The sequence below is a fragment of the Heterocephalus glaber genome, unplaced genomic scaffold (genome assembly GCF_053883595.1).
Source record: "Heterocephalus glaber isolate CG9 unplaced genomic scaffold, H.glaber_assembly_v1.0 deba00000347, whole genome shotgun sequence".
NCBI classification, from domain to species: domain Eukaryota; kingdom Metazoa; phylum Chordata; class Mammalia; order Rodentia; family Bathyergidae; genus Heterocephalus; species Heterocephalus glaber.
This window is the reverse complement of record NW_028258143.1, coordinates 21,838,115-21,864,088: the sequence shown is the minus strand read 5'-3', so window position 1 is coordinate 21,864,088 and position 25,974 is coordinate 21,838,115. Positions and strand designations below refer to the sequence as shown.

The 25,974-nt window shown below is 49.5% G+C and overlaps 1 long non-coding RNA gene across 1 annotated transcript; it reads left to right on the top strand.

Moving 5' to 3' along the window:
* The first annotated feature begins 12,932 nt into the window (after positions 1–12,932).
* Positions 12,933–19,141, top strand: LOC110344292 (uncharacterized). Its single transcript, XR_002386774.2, has 3 exons — positions 12,933–13,059; positions 13,141–13,281; positions 15,668–19,141. It is a non-coding gene; the product is annotated as an uncharacterized LOC110344292 (long non-coding RNA).
* Positions 19,142–25,974: the final 6,833 nt, after the last annotated feature.

The following is a 25,974-nucleotide window of genomic DNA, read 5'->3' as shown; positions in this document are numbered from 1 at the left end:
CTTCTCTACGGCAAGCCAAATCTCAATATTATAATAATAAAGGGTTTATTTGCCCCAGGGACAGTTCTACAAATTTGACATATGTTAATGGACTTGCTCCCAGAGGGGGCAGTCACCAATTGGAAGACATGTATCATTTTGCAAAAGACCCTTGAAAGGAGATACAAGGTGGCAGCTTGGGGATGGCCCACGTTGGAGGTGAGGGCCACATTTGGGAGTAGAAGGGCCTGCGGTTTGCCCACCTCTAGCTGTGACTGCCCCACTGCCATGCCAGATGTCTCCAGGAGATGGCCTGTGGTCAGCCTGGAGGCCAGAGCAGCACTGATCTCCTGCCCTCCCCCTCGGACAGGGATTTCACACCCAGGAAAATAATTTCCTGGTAAGGAGATTAGAAGGCATCTCTGCTCTCGGGAACAGGATGGGGCTGAGTGAGACAGGAGAGGAACAGCAGGAGAGGCCGGGGGGCAGGCAGGGGCTCGGGAGGAAGTGTCACTGTCAATCAGGGCGCTGACCCATCTAATCCAGCCTCCCGGCTCTTCTGATCCAAGGGACAGATGCCGGGTAAAAAGGTGCAAACTCAGAGGGCCTGGTCCTCCCTGCAGGCCTGCAATACGGGCTCCTCTGTGGAGAGCTAGCTTAATCTTGCCAAGAAATAAGCTGTCCAAAAGGTGCTCTCTTTGGCTCCTGTGCACTTCCGCTGTGCCTCACATGCAGTGCTGCAGTCCTTAATGCCAGGGGGAACAAATTCTCTTCATTCGGAGTGTCCTGCACTTGGCAGGGGCTACGATCAAGCACCAAGTCAAAGAGAAGTGGTTGCAGATCTTGCTTGTATCTTACTGTGTCCCCTTCCAGCCATTCCCCTACAGTGAAGTTTACATCTCAACACCGCTCCCTTCATGCAATCCTCTTCAGTTCCACTCTACACAGCTGGTTGGTTCAATTCTCCAGCCTCTGCAGATGCCAGCAAAATTGGCCAGCTGCCCTTGAGCATTGACTATCAAAAGAGCCCACCAAGAAGACCAGCGGTACAATCAGTCCCCAACTTACAATTTGTCATTTCATGATGGTGCAAAAGTGATTCCTATTCAGTCGAAACAATAGTTTAAATTTTGATCGTTTCCCAGGCTAGTGCTGTGCAGCCGGATCCCCTTTCACAAGGTTAGACAGCAGCAGTGACCACCACTCCCAGTCTCCCACCCCCATCAGGAGGGGAGACACCAACACTCTCTGGGGTACTGTGTGGCTGAGCATGGATGCTCTGCACATTAGGTGGATTCAGTGCATTCTTGACTTACAATATTTTCAAGTTGTGATGAATTTATTGAGATGTAATTTCACTGTGAGTCAAAGAACATCTGTATTTGCTAGGACTGAGTTGTGTCCCTTTCCTGATTCATGTACGTAACCTCTGACCTTCATGGTCCAATTAGTGCACATATAAGAAGAGACTCTTGAGGCCCCCCCCCCGCCCCAGAGGTCATGTGAACACACAGAGAGATGGTGGCCATTTCTAAGCCAGGAAGCGTCTTCAGCAGAACCCCACCATGCTGACTGTCCCCTCTCTGGGGACCTCCAGCCTCCAGAGCTGTGAAAAGATCAGCATCTGTTGTGTAAGCCCTGAGTCAGTAGTACTTTGTTATGGCAGCCTGAGCTGACTAATTCATGTCCCTCTCATAATAGTGTTAGGAGAATTAAATAGGTCATATATAAAGTGCTCTTAGAGCCAGCCTAGTGTGTGGTAACCAACACGTGGACTTCCACTATGAGTGACATTTTCTGTGGACAGCACCATGGTCCTGGATAAAACTAGAGTATGTCTTTGCCTTTTTCTGCCATCTTCTGTTCCAATTCCCTAGAGACTTCTTACACACACACACACACACACACACACACACACACACACACACACACCATCACTCACTCAGCCTTCAGCACATTTGCTTTTCACCCCTGTTCTCCAAGTGTTCAAAGTGGAGGAGGCACCCAGGCAACAGCATAGCTGGTGACTGGGATTGCTTTGATGGAGTTGGGAGCACCTGAGGAGGGGGCTCCCTGGAAGAAGTGGCACTTCTATACCATGAGGACAAGTAGGATTTCCCGAGGAAAGAAGTCATGAAGGCTACTCCAGGGAGAGGGCAAACTTCAGTGTTCAGGGGTCCCCAAGGTCACCAAGAATCCCCAGCAGAGTCCTAGCAAGTGGCAGATCCTCATCTGATGTATACTCCCACTGACCTAGGCCATGATGGACACTGTGACTGCTCTTGCTCCAACCCACTCAAATAACAAAGATGTGATATCAGGGTTTGGAGGTTCTTGTGACAGCTCATGTCTCCCCTAGTCTCCTCATAACCATGGGGAGGTATTTGAGGCAGGTCCTTGTGGGGGTGTCCCTGAGTCACCTGCTACCTCCTCTGGGTGGCCCACAGCTTCGGGCATCAGTCTACCAGCTAGCAGCTTCCTGAGAGCCACCCAGGATGGACTTCTCTCAAAATGGCCAGGATAGGGCTGAGGATTTAGCTCAGTGGCACTGAGCCTGCCTTGAAAGTGCAAGGTCTTGAGTTCGATCCTTGCTACCAAAAAAAAAAGTGTCCAGGATAGAGTCCAGAGAGAGGTCATCAGGTAGACATGGGAAGGGGGGGACAGGCCTTCATGGGAGAGCCCTTTGTTCCTACAGCCTCACTCACTCTCACCTGGAGTGTAAGGTCGGGACAGCTGGCCATGCCCAAGGATGCTGAGTCAGAACAGTTGCTTGTCCGAGGTTACAGTAGGGCTCAGTTTCTAGAGTCCTGTGCTCAGCCATGCCCCTCAGTCAAGTGAGTGGAAGGATGAACTGTAGCGTAAATAGCCTCTTGTCTGGCCAGGAAAAGAGGGGCAAGTGAATAATAGATCCGCCTGGGGTGGGGCATTGGGGGTCAGTACCCCTGCTGAAAAGCCTCAGAGGGGAGATCCTTGGGCCCAAAGGAGATGACCACACCAAGGCCTCCAAACTCCTTCATGTGCAGGGCAGGAGGCAGCCAGGGACCACTCAGGCTCACACTCAAATGGTGTTGGGATGACACAGTGGTCTCCAAGTGCAGCTGAGGGATGAAACAGACCTAAGCACACTCCTCTATCCTGTCTAGCTCTGCCACTTAAGAGCTATGACCTTAGCAAAGATCTTGGCCTCCTAAGACTGCTTCTCCTCTGTGAATTAGTGATGCATATCCTTTTACAGAGGTTCTAGGGTTTTGAGTAAGACTGTGGATGTAAAGTGTCTAGCAAAGCGTATGGCCTCCTGGAGGGTATCAGGAATCTCCCTTCCTTCTGTTCTTTGTTATTGCTGTATCTTTTGTGAGTGGCTGCAGCCTGGAGCTAGGACATACCAGCAACTGGAAGGCATCAAGCGAGGCTCTGGCTGCAGTTGGAGATTGTTTCCCAGCTTCCCTCGCAGAGTAGTGTGGCCATATAACTAACTGCTGGCTAATAGGAAGTGCCATGTGGCAGCCTCAGGAACTTATGTTCAGAGACAGCTATATGCCTTTACCTCTTCCTCCAATCTCGTCCTTTCTCCAGAGGATGATGGTTGGAACAGGCATCTTGACATGAGGTTTCCTTGGGAATGGAGGCCACACATGGTACAGCAACAAGCTAGAAGAAATCTGGACTCTGTGGAGCCCTGGACCACCTCCTGTGGACTCTTATGTGTCAGAGAATTCAATTTCTATTTTGCCTAAGCATTTTTATTTCGGTCTCTTTTACTGGTAGCCAAAACTTACAAGTTACTTGGCCAAAGGCTGCATGGTCTGCATTCAAAATACAAGGTGTGTGAAAATGACATCAGGCCCTTGCTTCTATGTATGAGCCTTGTGACTATACTTCACACACATTGCTGGTGACCTAAAAAAAACCCTCAGGTAGGTATGGTGTGCACACTTACATTTGTGTGCCTGTGCGCATGCATGTGCTTGTGTGTTTGCATCCCGTGTACATGCATGTGCACCAGTGCATTAGCATGCACGTGACCACTCACATGCTCGTGTGTGCATGTTACATGTATACGCATGAGCATTCATTTGTTTGTGTGTGATGCATGAATATGTCTCTCACAGGGATCTATCTGCCTGAACTAAACAGAGCCGCTCGCCTACCCAGCATGTAAGTGTATTCCTGGCTGCTTTCCTGAATCATGCAATAAACTGACTCAGTTTCCTGTGTTATGGGAATGAAATGGCTGGCCTTTCTGTCCAAGTGCATTTTCGTTGGCCCCTCCCAGCTCATGCTGCTCACTGTCCTCTGTGAGCATCAGCCTCGGGCCACATGAGTGCTCAACGAGCACCAGTGTTGAACAGGGACAGCGATTAGCAGTTCATGGATTGAGGTCATGTTTATACTTCCACCATCAACAGTGACCATTATTTATTTGAAATGAGGCCCTTCTTACTTGCCGGGCATCACTGCTGTGAGTAAGAGCATGGTGAAGGCTTAATAATTTTCATATGGTGGGGACTGAGAGTGCATAGGGCCGTGGCCCCCTGTGACAGCCAGGAAAAGGGTCACCCCTTGGGGACTGCTGGCTTCGCATCACAGAAAAAAAAGCACAGCTGTGAGTTAGGAGAAAGGACGGCAAGGGAGCACCTGATGGCCTCAAATGAGCTCCAGCTTCTTGGCCCAGACAAATCACCTCCCAGGATACCAGGTAAATTTGCAGATGTGAACTCAGATCCTCTGTCAGGAATCATGGAGAGATCATGAAGAGTTAGAAACTGGATACACAACCAAATTTGTCATCCTCCAAACAGGAAGCAAGCACATTTTTAGAAACTACAGCTGGTAGGAGGCAGCATGATTTTGAGGAAGAAAAACAAAGTTTAGAATTAGAAAAATCTGTTAAAGAATCTTTCTGGCTTGTGTGACCTTGTGCACGTCCTTGGCCCTGACGTTCCTCATCTGTGAAACAGGGTAGTAACATGTAATGCACAGGCTGATGCTGAGACTCACATGAGATAATGCATGTAACTTTCCAAAAGAGCCAAATAAACATACCTTCTTTCTCTTTCTTCTTCCTCTACAAGCTAGCTGCATTCCTTACCAAAATGTAGAGAAGAATTTGGAAAGACTCTGAAAGGAATGTGTTTTTCCTGAGAGAAGGCCATGACAAGCTCCTCTCCCTTTCTCAGTTGACATCTGAGAGTCAGAGGTTAGAGGAAGTGGTCAACAGCAAGTGTATTGACTTTAAGTGAGTCTTTGCCAAAGTTTCTTACACTGAAGGAGTGGGTTGTCTGTAGTCCACTGGAGTGGAGGAAGTGCTAAGAGGTAAAAGCAGGCCATTGGACTTTCAATTTTTTAAACAATTGTTTTGAAAGAGGAATAACTGCTGGCCTCACATCCACCTGGCAGAGATCTGCAGAGTGCCACAGAGCTCTGTGACTCTCATCTGTTCCTGTCTTAGAGCATTATTAGGAACACATTCAGTAAAAAACTTAGAAACTGTGCTTATCAAATATTCAGATGACAGAAGCAGCACCTAAGCAGGACACAAACATCACCAGGCTTTGTATAAACATACTTTTGTCTAATCCTCACAACCATTCCTGGAGGCCGGGGCAATTTGATCATCCTCAGTTGACATTTGAGAAAGCTGGGCTTAGACAGTCAAGTGACATGCCAAGGTCACGTGGTTAGAAGGAGGTGGAACCGGAACTTGAACTGAGTCCCAACAGAGCTTGCCCTTGAATGGCAAGTGCATCCAAGCCTCCAGCACCTGGAGGGAAAAGCAGGAGGGAACACTCCTTGCACTCATTCCTTCATTCAACCCATGTTCAACCAAGACCCAGCCCATGCCTGGCATATTCCAGGCCCTGTTGATATAATGGGAATAAGGGCAGCAGCACCACAGGAAGGTTACTCTTACTGTTGGAGAGAAGCAGGTGCTGCAGGAAGCCAAAATTTTAAAATACACAAGAGCAGAACTTAGGTAGTTTTAGAAAATGATATTATAACCAAAACTTCTTTTGACTTGGTCACTGCTCTAAACTCTTTGCATATGTTTCCTAATTTAACTTTTCTGACAATCCTATGAACTGGATGCTGTCACTATTTTGCCTTTATAATGAGAGAAACTGAGGCACAGGAAGCTTGAGTGTCAAAGTCACCTGGCTCACATTATAAATTGCTCTTTGTCTTTAGAAATTGGACAGCATCCTGCTCAGCACTTCAAAGACAAAAAAGTAGGTGGTCATGGAAGGCTACTCTGGGGTGGGGGTGAGATGGAATCTGAAGGAGGAGCCCTGAGCCACGTGAAGGTCAGAGGGGATGGGAGGTGTCCAATCCGGATTGGGAAATTGGCAGTACAGGTGGAGGAGCGGAAAGATGCCCGGAGACACTAAACCTGACCACTGGTCAGGATCAAGGGCAGGGTCAGGGGTTTAGGGGCTTTGCAGCCTTGGAATTGGGACTCTTTTCCCTTTTGCAGGGAGGAGGCTAAGCTGAAGTTTATGTAGCAGAGTGGCAATAGTGACAGATCTGTTTTCCACTGGGACCAGGCCTCAGAACATGAGGCACACAGCTTGAAGTTAGAGTCACAGGACTTGACGACCCTGGGCCAGCCCCTCTCACCAGCCCCAAAGCTTCTCTCTGGACTTTCTCCATTTCCTCCCCTGCTTTTAGAGCCTCACAACCCCATTCAGGACCATGGGGAATCCAAGCCCAAGTCCTTGGCAGAGTCCTCTGGGTGCTCTGTGCATGCTGGGGAGTCTCCAGTGCTGAGGAGGGACCTGGAGGACTCAGTGATCCCAGTCCAAAGGCCTGTCTGACCCATCCTCTGGAAGCGTGGAAACCACCAAATGTGAGAACCAGTCCTTGGATTAAAAAACCACTCAGAAGGGTCAGGGAGGAGGGTGATTGGGGGAAGAGGAGAGCAGGGAGGTAGTGAGCTGGACAGATGGTAATCCAGGGAGGTGGGAGGTGTGGGGGGCTGACCAGGAGGAGCAGAAGCCAGAGAGTGAGGGGAGTGGGAGAAATAGAGCTGGGGAGGAGGAGGCCAGGAAGGAAAGCGAGGAGGAAGAAGAGGACCAAGAGCAAAGGTGAGCAGAGGAGGAGGCAGAGTGAGGGAGGAAAAGGAAGAGCTATTGGCCATTTCTTTAAACTCAGCTTCAGTTGTTGAAAGCTAGCTTTAGATTTGGGTCACCTATTTGTGTGAATCCATGCTTCCCGTTGAGGGGGGCAGATCTGGAGACCTCCTCATTAAAAACACCCAATCTACCTCCAGCTTTTGGAAATCCACCATTCTGGTGTAAGATGTCTCCATTGGGAGAAGCTGGGTGAAGGGTACACAGGACCTCACCATACTAGTTTTGCAATGTTTGTAAGACAGTAATTATTTTGAAATAAAAAAAATTAAAAACAAACCAAAAGCTTCTTGCTCTAGAATTGTATGCGGCCAGGGCCAGCTGATACAAAAACAAGTTCTGTTCACGGAAGCAGCTGTGTCTCATTTAATAATTTTTAAAAGATTTTTTTTGAAAGCTTATACAAATTTATGATTTATTATGCTCCCTATACATTTCATTTTCATTTACTTAGCATCATTTTAAAAAGTAGAGAAAGATATCATTCCCCCTTTAATGCCCTTGGTATCTCCTGTTTATTCCAAAGCACTGAGTACATGGCTAATTTCTACATGCACTCCAGCTTGGAAAAAGTCAAGAGCTGCTTCGGGGGTGCATTGGGGTAGGATATGGAGAGTGGGAAGGCAGGTAAGCTGGGGATAGAGCAGTGACAAGCCTGGGCAGGTGGGTTGCAGACCTGATGGATTCTAGATGGTCTTCTGAGCAGGGCAGTGCCGTGGCCAAAGACAGGTCTCTGGCCCAGACAGGGTGCCCCTCCTGGCCTGACAGTTTTCCTGTGCTTTCCTCTCACTCTCAGTATTCCTGGGAGGAAGCTCAAGGGTCTGGGTCCTGGCACAGAACCCAGCCTGCAGCCACCTGGAGCTGAATCCCCATTTCTGGTTCTCCCTGATGCCCAGAATGACAGGCTGGACCACCGGCAGGTGCAATGAGCAGTGCCTTCCCAAGGGAACTCTAGGCAGGGGCCACGCAGTGCTGCCCGCCTGCCCCTCCTGCTCACTCTCCTGTGTGCATGGCCTGAGCAGGCCCATCCCTGGTTTGGAGGCTCAGGGCACCCTGACAGGGACTCTTGCCAGGCTGGCCTGTGTGCTCAGTGGATGGCAAGAACTTGTCTGTCTGATGAGTCCCCAAGCTTCACCCAAGCTTGGGCCTGAATAGAAACATTATCACAATTTAATTATCTTTCACAAATGCAGCCTGAGAAGCCCCACTCCTTGGCCAGAATGCCAACTTCAAATGAAGCCAGGAGTAAGCGGAAGCTGTGTTCCCCAGGGGTGAGGGAACAACCCGAGGGGCTGCACACCCTTTAATGAAGTTTCCAAGTGACCCATGGACCTGGCCCGCGTGGGGACTGAGCAGGGGCTTCCCCAGCCCTGGACAGCAAGCTCCAGAGCCAGGCGGGCACACGGGTTTTGTTTAGAATGCCCTGAGAGTGGTTTTTTTTCCTCTCTTTTTTTTTCTTCTTCTTCTTCTTTTTTTTTTTTTTTAATAAAATGGGTGATAAAGGGTCCTGCCAGGAACAATTGTCTTCCAAAGTCTAAAGTGTTTGAAATTAATTTATCCGCTTAGGATGGTGTATAAATTTCTCATTACGAGTGTCAGTGATGAAGAAGAAACCATTCCAAGAAATGTCTCGAGCCCTTGCCAAGCCCCGGGCCCTGGGTCCCTCGCAGAGCCGGTGCCCGCGACAAAGGGCTTCACACAGTCAGGAGTGTTAACTATGCATGCTTTCGCGTTGCCCAGGCTCAGCCAAATGCCCTGTGAGAATGACACGTCCACACCCGGTTTTATTATTCCACACAGATGCCGGCTTGTTGTGTGTTTCCAGCTTTCGGAGCATAATGTGGAGTGCCAGGAGGTTTTGTTGTTGTTGTTAGACATGTGCTTTTTACTTTACCCCTCCCTCACCCCTTCTTTTGGTGACCCATCCCTGTTCAGCCCCCAAAAGGCTGGGGCAAGGGGAAGTGGGGAACAGGACCAGAAGATTCTTGGAAAGACTAGGGCTAGGGTGGGGGAGGGGAGTAAATGAACTGAGTCTGTTTGAGGTGTGTGTGTGTTGGGGAGGTGCTGTTGAAAGCAAAGAGAGGAAGGGGAAGAGGAGGGGGAGGGTTAGCCCTGGGAAAAAATGGCACCCCCAGCCTTCACTGGGCTCAACTGCCAGCTACCAGGGGCGGGTGGCAGGCAGAGAGAGCCCTGCTTCTGCTGCCCTGGAGTCCCAGGCCCTGACCCCACCTCCCAGGCTGTGCGAAGGGGCCTCAGCTTTGGAGAGAGGGGCTCCCAGGGTCTTCCTGCCACGTGACACCCTCTAATTCCTAAATGTAAATGGAAACCCAAGACTACAAGGGTTGAACAAGTGACAGGGTTGGGACTCAACTCCAAGCCCCGGATGGTGCTGCTTGCTCAGTCTCTTCTCTGCCCTCCTGGCCTGGGAGTCTGGGCAGCAACCTTCCAATGTTAGTATACGTGCTGCCGAAGCGAGCACTGGGCAGCAAGCTTTCTCTGCTCCAAAACCCTCCCTGTAGCTCCAGGGGGAATCTGTGCCCCTCACCTGCTCCGATCTGCCCTGTCTGTGAGTTCATGCCCTGTGCTTGTAGCTCAGGATCCCCAGGCAGGTCTCCTGCTAAGACAGCAAGGCCCAGAGGGAAACAGGGAGGCAGTTCCCAGGAGTTTGGCTCTGCCCCTGAGTCCTATGTGTGGCTCAGCAGAGGGTGGCTTTTCCAGGGATTACCAGGGTGGAGACAGATTTGAGACCTTAAAGGGAATGTATGAGGATTAGCCTGGGATCAAGGAGACCTCATCTGAGTCATGTATTCGTCATCATCTTCTAGTATGACCCAAGTGTAGTCCTGCCCCTCTGACCCTTGGTGTTCTCCTCTGAACAAGAAGGGCTGGGTCCAGGCATCACCATGCAGCCATCAGCTCTGGTCTTCTGGATAAGGAATAGAGGCCTTCTGGCTACAGACATTGTCATTGCTGAGTGCAGGCTCCACTGCTCAGGCCAGCTGAGGTGACCCCTGGAGGGCCCAGGCTGGGAAGGAGTCCTTTTTGCAGTGTGGCTTGCAGTAACATCACAGCCCCTGAGATACACCTAGTCTCTTTCTGGACATAGAACCCTCTTCCTCAGGGGTCCTGGCTGGAAGGCTGGACATGCTCAGACCCAGAGGCCACTTTGCAGAACAGCCAGTCTCGGTTGGCACAGTCATGCCCGGCCTCTCTGCCCAGCCGCCAAGGGCAGGGCCTCTCCAGAGTGGCTGATTGGGATGCCTGGCAAGTCACTGGCCCTGGGCAGTAGGCCAGCCTGCAGCCCCTGTGGAGGTGGCCTCATTAAAGGACTCATGGTCCAGTGGGCAGGGCATCAGACTGGACATCTGGAGGCTGGGGCCGGGTCCAGCTTGCTGCTGCTTTGCTGGGTGACCTTAAGCAGATTACTTGGCCTCTCAGTGCCCCACCTGCCCCCTGCCTCCTCCCTGTCTGGCAAGGCTTTCTGGAGGGAATATTAATGGGATGGCTCAGTCTTAGCCATCCTAGCATGCTGGAGTGGGCAGGGTCACATAGGAAGCCATTCTCCTGAAACCCTTTCTCCAGGATACTCACCTAGCAACACTTCCTGAGGTTGCTACAGGCCTGGTCTGAGGCTCAGTGTTGTGCAGTGTCCCTGGGAGGAAGCTGCAACATCTCAGAGCAGGGAGGGCTGTTAAAAAGCTTCTGGGAAATTCTTTCTCTCCAAATGAAGAAACAGGGGCCAGGACACACAGCCAGGTGGTGGCATTGCTGGGCTGGGAACCTGAACATCCATCCTCCAGGCCCTTCTACTTCTCTCCTGAGTCATTCACTCCAGCTTCCCTTTCCAGACATGACCCACAGGGTGATGCCTTGCCAGATGTGTCCAAGCCTATCCATCTCTGGGATGGTGGCTTCCTGTCTCCTAAGTGATCGATACCTCTGCCAGCATCCCAGCCCCTCTTCTCTGCACCTGCTCTGTTGCCTTCTGCTCACCTTGCATAGCCCAGGCTCCAGAATCACCAAGGTGTCATGGAAACCCACTCTGGCCCATCCCCATGCTACCACCTGGAGCGCTCATCTCAGTTTGTCTCCCGGGTGAACTGATCACCCTTTGTGACTGCATCTGGATCTTCTGTGTAATGCTTGCTCTAAGCTGCCCCCAGGGACATGACTGGGTCCCTCTTCTTCAGTCCTGCAGCATCCTGGCCCAGTCCCTCCAGAATGCCGTCCCACCCAGGCCATGAGGGCTCACAGGGGAGGGTCTCATTGAAGGGAGAGTGTCCTTGGGGGTGTGCCCTTGGAAACTATATCTCATCTCTGGTTCTCCCTGGTTTACTTCCCAGTTGCCATGAAGTGAACTGCTATGGACTGATGCAATCTCTGATGCGGTGAACCAAAATAAACTCTTCTTCCTTCAAGCTGTTTTGCTCTAGTATTTTGTCGTGGTAAGAGAAAGCTGACTAACAGAACCCAGCACAGGTGTAATGAGATCATTTCTATCTCCTCTGCTCCACCGAAGGCCCTGTAGACGCAAGTACCCCATGTTTATCTCTGTCATAGCTGCTGCCATAGCTGCAGAGCCTGGCAGAAAGAAGGTGCAGTTGGTGATGGGAAGAATGAAGGCCCTCACACACAGATCAAGAGAGATCACAGATGTGTTGCCAAGCTTCCAGTCAGAGTGAGAACGGGGAGTGTTGACTACATGGCTGGCCCCCACTGGACTGCAGAGGATGCAGAGAAACCACCAGGCCTGATTCACCTGTCTATGTCCACTTCCTTTTGGGTAGAGAAGGTGCAGCTTTCAGCCCCCAGGCTCTGTGTTGGTTAAGAGTAGGGATGGCCTCATCTTCCTGGGCCTCTCTCAGCTTTTTAACCCCCTTCCCCTTCCAGCCTGGAAACTCATGCTGTGTCTTGGTCATGTCCTTGTGGGCAGAGGCCCTGTCTCTGAGATCAACCTTATTTCCCTTTGTTGGGCTTGTTTCAACTGTTTTCTTGTGGCTCTTTGCTTCCCCAGCATGCTCAGTGCCTACAACCTGACTCTGGAGGCTCTGCCTTAAATGCAGGATAGGGCAGTGGGATGAGGGGTTTCTTGAGTTTCCAGACTGAATAGCCTCCTAGGTACTTCAGGCTGATTGCATAACACAGACTCAGCCCCTAAACCATCAGAAGAGGGAACAAATAGCTCACTTCACAGACTTGTGGTAGTCTAAGGGAATGACCAGCCACACCACCATGGAGCCTGATACATAGCTGGTACTTAATAAATGGTGGTCCTTCCATTCTTTTGAGCACCCTGATAATCTAGGCAGGACAGGGTAGGCATTATGTTCTCAGGTACAGGGGTCAAACCATCCATCCACAGTCTCCCAGCCACGGGTGACAGGGGCACCCTGACTCTCAGCAGTATGTTCTTTCCAGGACTCTACACTTTGTGGACAGGAGCCACTGAGGATGCTGAGGATCAGCAGGGTCTCTTTGGGTCCCAGGAGTGTTGCAGTGTGGTGGCACTGCTAAACAGAAGCACTCCTTTGGAGATGCCAAGATCACCAGTGTCAGCATGAGGACTGACCTGGCTCCCTTGACCTGCACCACCTGAGCACAAGGCCATGCTGACCCTGGAGAGTTCCCCAGAAAGTTCAGCTTCCCCACTCCATTCCCGGGCACCACCACGGGCACATCAAGTCATGGCACGTTCACCCTATTTGCCAATCTGTTGACTGTGCCCCCTCTGGCCTTCAAGCCCTATTCACTGGGCAGTAAACATGTTACCTAGCAACTGAGTGTCAATATCAACAAAGGCTCAGATGAAGTTGTTAATCTGGGCAAGACTGACAGCGGGGCCAATGTGCTCGTGTGCCGCTCCTCCGCGCATTGTCTGACACTTAGACTTGCCCACAAGGATATCGATGCTCAAAAGACCCCACATCTCCTTCCACTATAAAAATTAAATGAAGTGTGTATTGCAGGCAGGGAAAAGGCCCCAGAATTGGCCCTCCTGGGGATCATGCATGTCTTTTTTCTTTTCTCCCTCCAGTGCTGGAGCCTGTGGGGTGAAGTGCTTTCCCTGGATGCAGCGGCCGCTGCTAATTTCCCGGAACAATGTGGGCCACTCCAGGGCCAGTCCTGGGCACCCGAGGAGACACGCCTATCACTTCTTCTGTTTTGGGAACCTCAGGTGAGCTAAGGAGGGCACAGCTGGTTCTGGGACTCAGCTCTGTGCCAGATGAGGCAGCAGATGGACACTATGGATCGAGCTGACCACGTGGCAGGTACTTCGTGGTGGGGGCTGGGCCTTGCCCCCTGGAGCTCAGATTGCAGTGGAGACAGGCAATCAATGACTAAAGAAATGTGTTCAGAATCTAATGCTATGCAGATGTCTGCAGGCAGGGTGTTGCAAGACAAGGGGACAGCAAACACAAAGTCCTGAGGATGGGTAGAGCATATTTTGTATCTTTCAAGAGCAGCAGAAAGGCTAAGGCTTTTGAGATGAAGCATGAGATGGGGGTAAGGAGGAGGAAGTTTGAAGGGACTTGTAGCCAGATCACATAGGGCCACCAGGCTGTGGCCAGGATTCCTCAGAAGTTTGCTGTAAGGGGAGTGGCAAACCAGTGTGAGGCTTCTTTGGGAGGGACTGGGTCTGATTTCACAGTGGTGGCTGCCAGAAGAAGAGAAGGCAGGTGGGGCGGGGGGTTTAACTCAGTGGTTCTGCTGCCTGCCTCTCAAGCGCAAGGACCCTAGTTCGATCCTCGGTACCAAAAACAAAAAGACAGAAGAAAAGGCAGGAGCCTGGGTAGGGCAGGAGAACCAGTAAGGGGACCCCAGCATAGGCAGGGCAGGAGGAACTGTATGGTGGGAGTTGAGTCACATCCTCAGGAGGCCCCATCTTGCCACTGTTGTAGGAGCAGTGTGGGTATGAGAGGGAAGCTGGCCTGGGTGGAGCTGTGGGGTAAGAGCTCAGAGTCAAGGGTCCAAGGCTGGGCTTCAGGCCTCTGCTCTCTTAGGAGAACATCTCCCCTCTCAGGGCCTTGGTTCCTTCTCTGTATCCAGTCTCCTCTTGTCCCTGTCTACCCTTCAACAACACTGGAGAAGCATGAGATGGGAAGATCATGGAGTTGGAGTCAGGCAGAACAGGGTGAATCCACTGGAGTATAGTGCCACCCCATCCAACCACCTTCCAAACACAGGAGACTTCCGGGACATTGTGGATCAAAACCATCACAGGCAGCCACCCATTCAATGTTTGATTATTTGCTCAGCATTTTCTTCTATCATCAGGCACAGGGATGAGTAAGGCTCAGATGTTCTCTATGGGGAAGAAGAAAGGCTCACCAAGGGCAATCACAGGCAGGATAGGTCATCCCCTTAGGAAGGCCTGCTACCTCCCCAGCTGCTACCTGGGGAGCAGGTAGTCCAGCAAAAGTAAGGGATCTTTCAGGGAGCTTCAAGGTGGTGCAGAAGGAACTGCCAAGGGTCCTGGGTTCTGGGAGGCTCTGCCCTGTGTGGTGAGCGACCCCAGGCATGTCTACTTTCCTCATGGTCTTGATTTCCCCACCTGGAAAACCTTGGACTAAATGGCCCCTACCTTTCCCTCCAGCCCTTGGCCTGCAGGGGCAAAATCCTCTGCCGAGGCTCTGAGGAGAGCAGCCGGGGATCCTGGTGGCCTTATTTCAGCCTCCTAATATGGGCCACATTTCAGCGCGACCTTCTAGAGCATCTCCCACAAGTCAGATTCCAGGAGCCCGAGGAACTCTAGGGATGACATTGGCCACCTGATGGCGTATTAACCGGCCACAATTTTTAACTCTCAACCCTTTCTGGTTCTTGCTAATCTCCATCTGAAACAATGAGACAGCAGCTTCAGGATGGTGTCTTGAGAAGGCAAAGATGTTGAAGGAGAGTTTATAGTATCACCTTGCTGTGGCTGTGTTTAATTATGCTACCCTCTCCTATGACAAGTGCCACTGGTTTCCTGTATATGGCAGGAATGTAAAGTTCCTATTTATTTATTTATTTATTTATTTATTTTTGGTACCAGGAATCAAACGCAAGTCCTTGTGCTTTCGAGGCAGGCAGCAGAACCACTGAGCTAAATACCCGGCCCAAGTTCCTTCTTAAATGCATTCATAGAATAAGATAGGTCAATGTTTAGGGGAAAATATTGTATGGAAACATGAAATTAACAATATCTGACTACTTCTGATCTATAAAAATGGCAAATTTTGTGTGGTCCAACTTTATAGGAAGTAGAATTCACTAAGGAATTACTATGGCCAGCATTGCTCCAAGTGCTTTTAGAGGTGTAAATTTTTTTTTTTTTTTTTTTGGTACTGGGGATCAAACTCAGGACCTTCTGCTTGCAAGGTAGGCAGTGGAACCACTGAGCTAAATCCCCGGCAAGAGGTGTATCTTATTTAATCACAGAGTAAGTAGAATGGAGGAATTGCTGTATAACATAGTTCCTATCAATTATGGACCACATATTAGTCCGTGGTCAGCAGCAGCATCAGCAACCATGTTTACTGTGTCTCTAGATTACACCATTTTCTCTCTGCTTGGTTTAGGTTCATGTTCTGTTCACGGTGACCTCTCAGCATAGGAATCCTCTGCTCATGTTGCCAAGAAGGGGCCATGTGAAGTGACTGACCCAGAATAGAAATTCAAAGTAATTAGACTATAAAGGTAGAAAATCAGTGCTGCTTCTTTCTCACCAGTCAGGTAAGTCCCATACCACGACAGCTCCAATTTTAGAGAACAAGAACAAAGGAATAGAAGCTGTTAAAGGATCTGCTTCATCAAAGGGAATGAAACTAATAAAAATTCAAGAAGAGCCTGGACCAGAGATGGAAAAACTTCTAATGACTGGAACTGAAGACCAGACACAGAAGTGATCCCTCTCAATGCATGTTGACCACAGTCAAAGCAAAAAGTTTGCAAAATGAAAAGGAAAGGCTGGACCCAAGCATCACATTGAACTTATTGCTAGATCTGGATGATACGAGCAATTGAAGAATCACTGCTTAACACATACCTGAAAGTGGATGGGTGGATGGGGTCTCTGAGCACTGCCTCTCTCTCCCTGGGCCTGGCTCAGAGTGGCTGGGGTAGGTGAAGCCGAAGTGTTCCATGCAGTGGACAGACTCGATGTCTGGGAGTTCCCAATTGGCCATAGCAGTGGCAGGTCTTGGGTCTCAACAAATAAATGTAATTTGGGGTTCAAGATGCCAGAGAAGGTGGAAACTAGGAGGCTATGATGGCCAAGTTGGCAATCGTGCACTGGTTTGGCTCCCAAGTCAAACAGAAGCTTTTCCTCTTCATGTGGGTTATATCCCCTCCCAAACGGGTGGCAGGAAGGTGACCAGCAGGCAAAACCATGGGAAAACATCAATAGAAAAGTTTAAGCCGGAGCCCCTCACAGCATGATTTAGAGCAGAGGCCAAGCCAGGAAAGGAATGAGGAAATTGTAAGCCCAGGGATCTTGGGCACGGGCACGGTTCAGACTGCGTTGGTCCCAGCAACCGAAAGAGGAAGGGAAGCAGGAGAAAGATCTGTTCTCATCCATGAAATGGGAGTGACATTACTGGGTTTCCCATGACCAGGAGGAGCTGTGTGCCCTGAAGGAGCTCTTCTCCATCCTGCCCCTGGCCTGGCATGCAGCAGGCTGCTGCCCATGGCTGAAGGGAGGCAGATGGACTTGGGAGGGTGAAGCATGAGGAAGATGTCTCAGGGCCCCAGGGTGCAGAAAGACCCACCTGGCCAGCTCTGGGCTGCCAGCCCCACCCAGAGGGGCCAAAGATGGAGGGAGGACAGGCTGGGCCACACCAGGTCCCCACTGAGCCTCAAGGACAATAAGCAGGGCTGGACCGGCAGGCACTGTCCCTGGTTAAGTCTCAGACAGGAAAAGCAAGAAAGATAAGAGGGGGCAGGAAGAGTGTGTTGGCTGGACAGAGGGAGAGTTCGGGTGCCAGGATGGGGATCCCTGAAGATGGGGGAGGTGGCGGGATGGGGGGGCAGTGGGAAAACTGCACTAAAAATGCCCATTATCCTAATTCAGCCATCTGGATGTCACTCCCTCTTCCCATCACCCTTCATGACCAGCTTGGGCTTGGGGAAAGGGATGCTGCGAAGGCCCAGGGCTCCACTCCAGCCTTGCCCTCTCCCTGTGTGAACAAAGCCAAGTAGAGAAGGGATGTGGAGGCCTTGGTCCATTCAGGTGCTAGCACCCACCAGAGGACCAGGCTGTCCCTCTGTGCCGTGCCCAGGACAAGCCCAGCCCCTGCAAGGCCCCAGTTGCACCCCCACTATCACCCACCTTAGCCTCAGGCTGAGGATTCCCCAGAGTGGAGCGCATGCCAAATTGTGTTTACTCTGGCCAGGCCCCATCCTGAGCCCTATCGGCCAGGGGTCAAATGCACTCCGGGAACCAATGTCACTCAGGCCTGGGCCCCTTCTTGGTGGCTGCAGGAGCCATCATCTCTGCCCTCTGCCCTGGCTGCCTCTGGTCCACCTCCTCTGACCTCTTCTCTCTTTCCAGGCTGGCTACAGGGTTGACTATCCGCTAGTTATCTCCCTAGACAGATGATGATTAAATATATCATATATCACTCACCCCACCCCAACAAGTTTCAGCCTGTGACTGAATTTTAATCTAGTTGTGTGACTCTTCAGTGCTGAACTTCACTCGTATAGACAATGGCCTCAGTCCCAACTGAGGAGGGCACTCTTTTCTGTGGCCTCCTTACTGAGAGGGAAAACTTGCAAAACCCAAGCAAGACCAGTGGATTAGTTGCCTGGTTTGTAGCCAGCTGATATCGTGGTTTTGGTGATCAATCTAGGGGTGTGTAAGACATTCACATCAGAAGAAGCTGGATAGAAAGATACACAGGGTCTTTCTGGACTATTTTTGAAACATTTTTTCCAGTCTGAAATTATTTTAATATGAAAAGTTCTAAAATGGAATGAATGATACTCTCTATCTTATAGGTTATAGGGAGAATATGAAAGTAAGCAGATGTAAATAAAGCCAGTTACCAACAGTTGTAGGGCCACACAGGTGTCTGCTGTTATTACTGTTGTCTTACAGACTCAAACCTGTGGCCTGGCCCAGCAGCCCTGGGCCCATGGAGGCACAAGGTCAGCCCTTCCCTTGAAAGAGGCAGCCATTTCTCTGTCTCCTGAGCACACACAACTAGAGAGCAGCCCTGGGTTCCCAGTGCTGTGCCAAGCATTGGGATAAGGTGGGGGAGGGAGCCCAGCCTTGCCCCTCCCCACTCCTGCCAGCAGGCAGGGCAGATGTTAAAAGGTTCCCCCACAAACCAGCATGAAGGTACACAGAAAGGGAGGTTGGCAGGGAAGGTCCTCACTGCTTCTTCCCTGGAGTTGGGAGCAACTCTGATCTGTCATGTGAAGAGTGGCAGAGAATTAGGCTGAAAGATGGAGGAGTGAGTGCCCAAACAGGACAGCACGAAGGCAGAAAGAGCCAGAGCCCGGAAAGGGCTGACGATGACCAGAACAGTCTCTGAGAATGAGGAGCTGGACGGTCAGGGACTTTTCACAACATCTAGGAGCAGAGATAGGGCCTCCTCATTGATTCTCAGCCCTTTGCAGCCATCACAGTATGGGATGATGCCATCTTCCCAAATCAGCTGAATTTGAACTGGAAAGGTAATCCAGTCTTGCAAATACCTATGTAATAAATGGATTTTGCACCCAGCCTTAGGACTTTTTTAAATGAAGAAACATTGAGTAGGTTTTAGTTCTGTTGATCTTAAGCTCAGAGTCAATCTGCCAGCTTGAAGAAGGAAACATACCCAATGCTCTGCAGTGAAAAGCCACGTATTTCCTGAGAACCACTCACAGAGCCTTCTCTGTGAGAACTGAGAAGGATTCCCCACACAGTTCGTGTATCTTGGCACCTAGTCTGAGGGGTGGGACGCACAGCAGGTGCCTTGGACCAATTTAACAGGTGGGGCTGTGGAAGCTGAGCACCAAAGCAGTCCAGAGGGGTCTTCATGCCAGGCTAGAGGAAGCCCAAGGGAGGGAGGGGACCGGGCCTCTGAGCTCTTCATGGGGGAGAGGAGAAGAGGAAGGAGAACCAAGTCAGTGGTCACAGTGCCGGCCAGTTCACCAAGGGCTGCACACCCACACTCTGCACTAGGACCATGGAGATGCAAAGGTCCCTTTGCAGGGTAGGCATGAATGTCGGGGCCACATTTGTGGAGTCCTGGTCTCAGTGTCTGGCACATCCCTTCTCCTCATGCCTAGGTGGGGATGCTCTGTACATGTAACCAAGGTGAGCAGGCTCAGAAGTCGATCACTGTACCCTCCTGCTAGCACCTTCACAGCCAGCCCACCCTGGATACCATGAAAATGACTGTGGTGACAGTGCTTACTCATGTGGCACTGTACAGCACTCGCCGTGTCAGTCAAGTCCAGGGCTTCACACTCATTATCTCACTGACTCCACAGACATCCTAGAAGGGGCTGCCAGAATCAATTGGGCTGCACTGAGAGTGTGAGTCGGGTTATACATCCAGCCCAGGACAGGGGACTCCGAGTGTCCTTGACCAATCACTGCACTACCCTCCTGCTCCTGAGGACAGCAGTGTCCTTGCTGTATGGGTTATGTTCCCCAAAAAGATTCAGTGAAGTCCTAACCCCCACACTTCTGAAGATGGTCTTACTTGGACACAGAGTTTTTTGCAAATGTAGTCAAGATGAGGTCTTTAGAGTGGACCTTAATCTAATAGGAGTGGTGTCCTTATGAAAGGGGCAGATTTGGACTCAGAGACACACATGAAGAAGGCAGGGGTCAGGATGATGCTTCTGCAAGCCAAGGAACACCAACAACTGCCAGCAAATCATCAGAATCCAGGAGAGAAGCCTGGAACGGATTCTCCCTCGCCACCTTCAGAAGGATCCAACCTGGCCAGAGCTTGAGCTCAGACTTGCAGCCTCCAGAACTGGGAGACAGTACATTTCTGTTGCTTTGGTTGGTACTGTTATGTTAGTCCTAGCAAAGTAACATAATCTCTATGCCCTTTCTATGACAGTTCCCAAAGCAAATCCCTGTTCCTTCTGAAATGCTGCAGACATCCCATCCCATCAGATGGACCTAAACCTTTCTTTGTGTTCTATGGTCCTGACTAGGGCACTTTGGATAATGTCTGGAGAAGCTTTGGCTTGTCACAGTGAAAAGCTGCTATTGGTGCCTGAGAGTCAGTTCAGGACAGTCCCCAGCACAAAGAATGACCTGGTCTAAACCTTAGTAGTGCCCAGATTTACATGGATCCTCTCTTAAAGGAGAAATGCTCTGTGCCTGTGTACTCACATACATGCAATTTACACACACAGGCCATTCTGTGTCTACCTCCAAGGGCACATAGGGTCCCAACGCCCTTCCATGCACTCTAGGCTAAGAGCCCTGCTCCTTTATAGACAAGGAATGATGTTCATATAGTTAACATATAGTTAATATGGTTAACAAGATTTTTACCATAATAGAAAAGAGATACAACTGTAAGATAAAATAAGAAAGGTTTAAAACCCCATAATCATAAATTTGCTTTGGGAATAACAATAGGAACTCTTTTTCAAAAAGAAAGTGAATATCACCTAGATCCAGCCACTTATATGCCCCCTAAATACAACATTGTCCTAGAAGCAAGAGAATCAGAAATTGTGCCTCTTGATAAGATTCAACTGGATGTATGTAAACCACTTCTGAAAGATTATAGTCAAACACCACATGACAATGTTATAGTTGGTGACAGGCCAAATATGCAACAGTGGTCCCATAAGATTACAATGGAGTTGATAAAGTCCTATTGTCCAGTGATGGCGTAGCTGTCATAACAAGTAGTGCAATACAATGATGCTGGTGTGAACAAAACTACTGTACTGCTGAGTGTATAAAAGCCTAGTGTATGAAACTGGTCACATTATATACTTGATAGTGACAATAAATGACCATGTTACTGCTTATGTACTTACTATACTATACTCCTTATCATAATTTTTAGTGTATTCTTATTTATCAAAAAAGCTACTGCTAATCAGTGTGCCACATAACAGCATCTGTCCATGTTCACTGTGTCCCTTGATTGTACCAGGAGGCTACATTGAGTGACTGACCTATACCATCGAATTTGTGTAGTTCATGCCATGAGGTTCAGATAACCATGGAATCACCTAGCAACTGAGCAACGAAGATCTCAGAAAATATCCCCAGCACTAGTCAATACATGGCTGTATTTCATACAAACTAAACCCAAGTCAGATCGAGCTTCAGGGTCTAACTCTAAGTTTACAGTGAATGCAGAGGATAGGCAAATGGGATAAATAAGAACATGGAGATGCAATCCACAATCAGCCCAATTCAGAATAAGGGAAGCTCCAAGGACCAGTGACCTGTTTTGTCGCCACTAAATAAACAGCCTTTAAAAAAGCAGAGGGGAGGAGAAAAATGTTAGGGATCAAAGAGACTTCAGAGAGGTGTCACCCAAAGGCAATGGGGAGATCTTATCTGGATCCTGATTTCCATAAATGGTTGTAAAATGGCACTTATGGGACAACTGGAGAAATTTCATCTGATAGATGTTAAATGTCATTAAAGACTTCTTGTTAATATGTTTAGGTTTTCTTTTTTTTTTTTAAGAGTTCATATCTTTTAGATACATGCTGAACTGTTTTGGGTGAAATGACCTAACTGAAGCTGGCCATAAGTGGGAAATTGTTGATGCTGTGTGACAGATTCTGCTCTCTCTACTATTGTGCATGTTTGAAATTTTCATAATAAATCATTTTTAACAAAGAACACAGTGTCACAAAGGCTCCAGTTCTTCCAGGGATCTACACACTTTTGCTGTGGTCTAGGTGTCTCACACAGGACTACCTGGGACACCACTTCCCCAGCCTGGGGATTACTGATGTCTGGCAGTGGGGCAGCCAGGAAGCCTTCCTAAAAGAGATGGTGCCTGATTTGAGCCCAAAGCCAGCTTCTTCCAGGCAGCCTGGAAGTTAGAGCATGGAGATAGGACTGGACCCTGGCTCCCAGCAGCTGCTCCTGACCCCTCCGTACTGCCACACTCTGCCTCCCCTGTCACCAAGGCACGCCGTTCACACACAGTTAAAGCTCTTTTTTTCACTCCTATAAAATGCTGAAGGAAAAAGTGAAAGAGGATGAGAATTTTCACAGAGAAACTGAGAGTTCTTCCAAAAGGGAACAGAGGGGTATGTCTTCTGGGGTTAGGTGGAAGCAACCAAGTATTTCCTGGCCAGGGGCAGATTTTAAAATGAAGATACAGCACTACATAGTGAGTTCAAGGCCAGCATGAACTACATCCTGAGAGCCTGTCTCAAAAAGAAAGAAAGAAAGAAAGAAAGAAAGAAAGAAAGAAAGAAAGAAAGAAAGAAAGGAAGAAAGAAAGAAAGGAAGGAAGAAAGAAAGAAAGGAAGAAAGAAAGGAAGGAAGGAAGGAAGGAAGGAAGGAAGGAAGGAAGGAAGGAAGGAAACCTGGGAAGAGTTGTTCTCAGAGGTGAGCAAGGGCAAGGGCAATGATGCTGGAGACATTTTAACATTCTGATTCGTCAGCCATCTGTCTTCTTTGATGAAATGTCTATTTAGATCCTCTGCCCATGCGGGGTGGGAGGGTGTCTTTTCATTTCTTTACTTTTCTGATCTTAGGGGAGGCAGTCAATCTCTCACCACTGAGTAACTGAACATCATGCTAGCTGTGGGTTTTCTGTAGATGATTCTTTTGCCAAAATTGAGGCTGTGTCCTTCTATTTTCTGCTTTACTAAAGTCTATTGTGAGTGGGTGTTGAATTTTGTCACACTTTTTTTTGGAATCTGCTGAAATGATCATATGGTTTTTCTGGTTTGGTCAGTTAATATGGTAAGTTTCACTGATTGATTTTTCAAATATTAAACCAGCTTGCATTCCTGTGATAAGCTCCATTTGGTTCTGATATCTTAGCTGCTTTATGTATCATTGGAATCAATTTGCTAAAAAACATTTAAAGAATGTTTGCATTTATGTCCATGAGGTCTGCAGTTGTCTTTTCTTATGATATCTCTGTCTGGTTTGGGTAGCAAAATAATGCTGGCTCCATAAAATGTGGAAAATATCCTTTTTCCTTTAGTTTTCTGGAAGTTTATGCAGAATTGGTATTTTCTCTTCCTTAAATTTCAGTCATTAATGCTTGCTAATTACTCACACCACCACCATGGTTTTTTGCTGCATCTGCATTTTCTACCTTTATCCACATGTGTTTGTTTAAACTGCCTGAACTTTTTAAAAATCTTCAGTAAAGGGACTTTATAAGGAGACTTTCCATCCCCATGATGGTGGAGCCAGGGGCATCTGCCCTCCTGCTGTGACAGCTCAGGGACATCAGAGTTGCCTGACCTCAGCCCCACCACAGCCCCACAGATGAAGGCCCTTCCCAGTTGTTCAGGTATGACTTTATGTGCACGTGATGGGCCATGGAGCCACGGGGCCCAGAAGTAGCCCCCCACCAGGGGTGGTGTATTCCAGGGGGAGGGCTGGCTCTTGAGACAGCAGTCATCTGCCTGCATGGTCAGCCTTGTGCATAAGCAATGCTTGTAGCGACCTGGGGACACACGGGCTCACCCAGCACCTGCCTTCTCCAGAGACAGAGCCAAGGCTGAGCTTGGCAAAATAACTGTCAAACATCACATGAGAAGTTAGTGGCAGACAGGGGCTGGAACCTGGTCATCTGATTCCTGTCCTCACCCTGCTCTGCACCCCAGCAAGATCCTCTCTGTGAGCACATCCTTGGGTCTTCTTGCCCTCCAGCTCCCACTGGACTCAGCCAATAGAGAGTCCTGCAAGGGATCCTATGGTGGAGGAGGAAGTTAGGAACCCTACCCATGCCTTCTATTGTTTTGCTCTGGGCCTGACTGTACTTCTGTGACCCATGGATTAGGGTACAAGCCTCCTTCTGAACTTTACACTTAGAGCCCAGCTCCTATAACTAACTCTTCCTGGCCTCATGGGCCCCTGGCATGGCAATAGGTTCTTGTGTGTATGTGGTCAGTCCCTCCATCTGTTACTTTCCTTAACCTCATGGCATCTCTGCAAGTACTGCCTTCCTCTATACTCTTCCTCTTCAGAAATCTCAGCCAAGCACACCCTGTCCCCGGCCTGATAGACACAGGTGTGGCTGCCTGCCATTTACCCACCAACTCCCCCATCCTCAAATGCTCAGGCCCCAGAGGAAACCCCTCCATTCCTACTGACAGATCTTTTGTTGGTATCATTTGCCTCCAAAGGAAGATATGCATGCCCAATGGAGGCAGACCCAGGACTGTGCATTAGATGGAGACCTGGCCTCTGCCTACTCCAGTGCCCAGCCCATCCAGACTGGCAGACCTCTCCAGGTGCAAGGAATCATGTGGCATGAAAGGAAAAGCAGAGACACTAAGGTGACTTGAGCTAAGGGAAAAGGAGCACTTCCCTCATGTGGCCCCTTTCAGTGCAATGCAAAAGCCAATGCCTTCAGAAACTAATCCTCTGGGAGTTCTACGAGCACATCAGATTCCAAGAACAGGCAGCCCATGCTAGAGACAACATACACTCATCCAAGCCAGACCACTGTGCCTATGGGAGTATATCCACCCTAAGGACGATTCAGAAAAGCATGCACACAGGAACATGCACACACAGCCTAGGTTTCACTTTGGCCCATGGTTCCTAATGACATTTGCATTAAGGAGGCAGAGAAAGGGAGAGGGAAATAAAGATATGACACCTTCAGAAAGATATGGAGAGCAAACAGAGGGCTTGCTAAGGTGAACCTTTGTGCTTTGAGGACCAAGGATTTGAAGATCTGCACAGCATCCTCAGAGAGTGATACTGTATGTCAGCAGACATCACTGCATCAAGGGCCCCAGAGATAGAGCCCTGGGCCTAGTGGCCAGCACGGAAACCAGAGCTTATGTCCCATGGCCAGCCAGCCTGGGGAGCAGCATGTAGGTGGCAATGTAATGCCAATCTTGCCAGACAGATGGGAGGGCAGGTGGGAGTGTTTTGGGAGACCAAGAGCAGCATCCTGCTGAGTATTAATTCCTCTTTCCTGGTCTCTTTGGGCAGGCATCTTTTTCCCACCAGCTAAGGAGGTCTGAACAGGGAAGCAGGGAAGAGAACCAATATTGACCAAGGGACCAAGGGTCACCCATAGGCCAGGAGGGGAGCCAGGACTGCAGAGCTTGCCTTGTTGCACTCTGGGTCCTTAGATTCTGACTGTGGATTCTGCGCATAATGCTGACCACTGACAGTGACATTGAGGCCTCTCATTGAACTTTTAAATCCTTTTCAGGACCTCACCCAACACAGCAATGTATCTCGCTTGCCCTTCACAGCAATTATTGCAGTTGGAATGTGGTGTTTACTGAGGAGAAAATACAGGTCCTGGCAGGGAGACCTGGCTACCTGGACTCTCATGTTGAGAATGTCCAGAGCCAGAGCTGGCACCTGCCCTGTACTCCCCCTTCATGTTCTGGCATTTTATCCAGGGTTTAAAAGGTCATCCCCTTCCATCCCCATCATCATCACACTAAAGGGCTCATCACATTTAGGAAAGTGAATGATTGGAGGCAAGGTGACCTTAAGGAGTAGGTCAGAGCATCTGGGGCAGAAGGGAAGGTGATCTTGTCATCAGCTCTTGAGCCTCCCTCCCCTACCTCCTGCATTTCCCCCAGGGGACTTCTCTGAGAGGTGCACTTTAGCCAGAACTCTTAGTAACCACCTGGCCCTGAGTGCAAGGTGAGGGCCCTGGATGACAGGGCGGCCTCAGACTGTCACTTCCTAGGCCTTGGTGTGCAGTTTCCAAGTGGCCCATTTTCATAG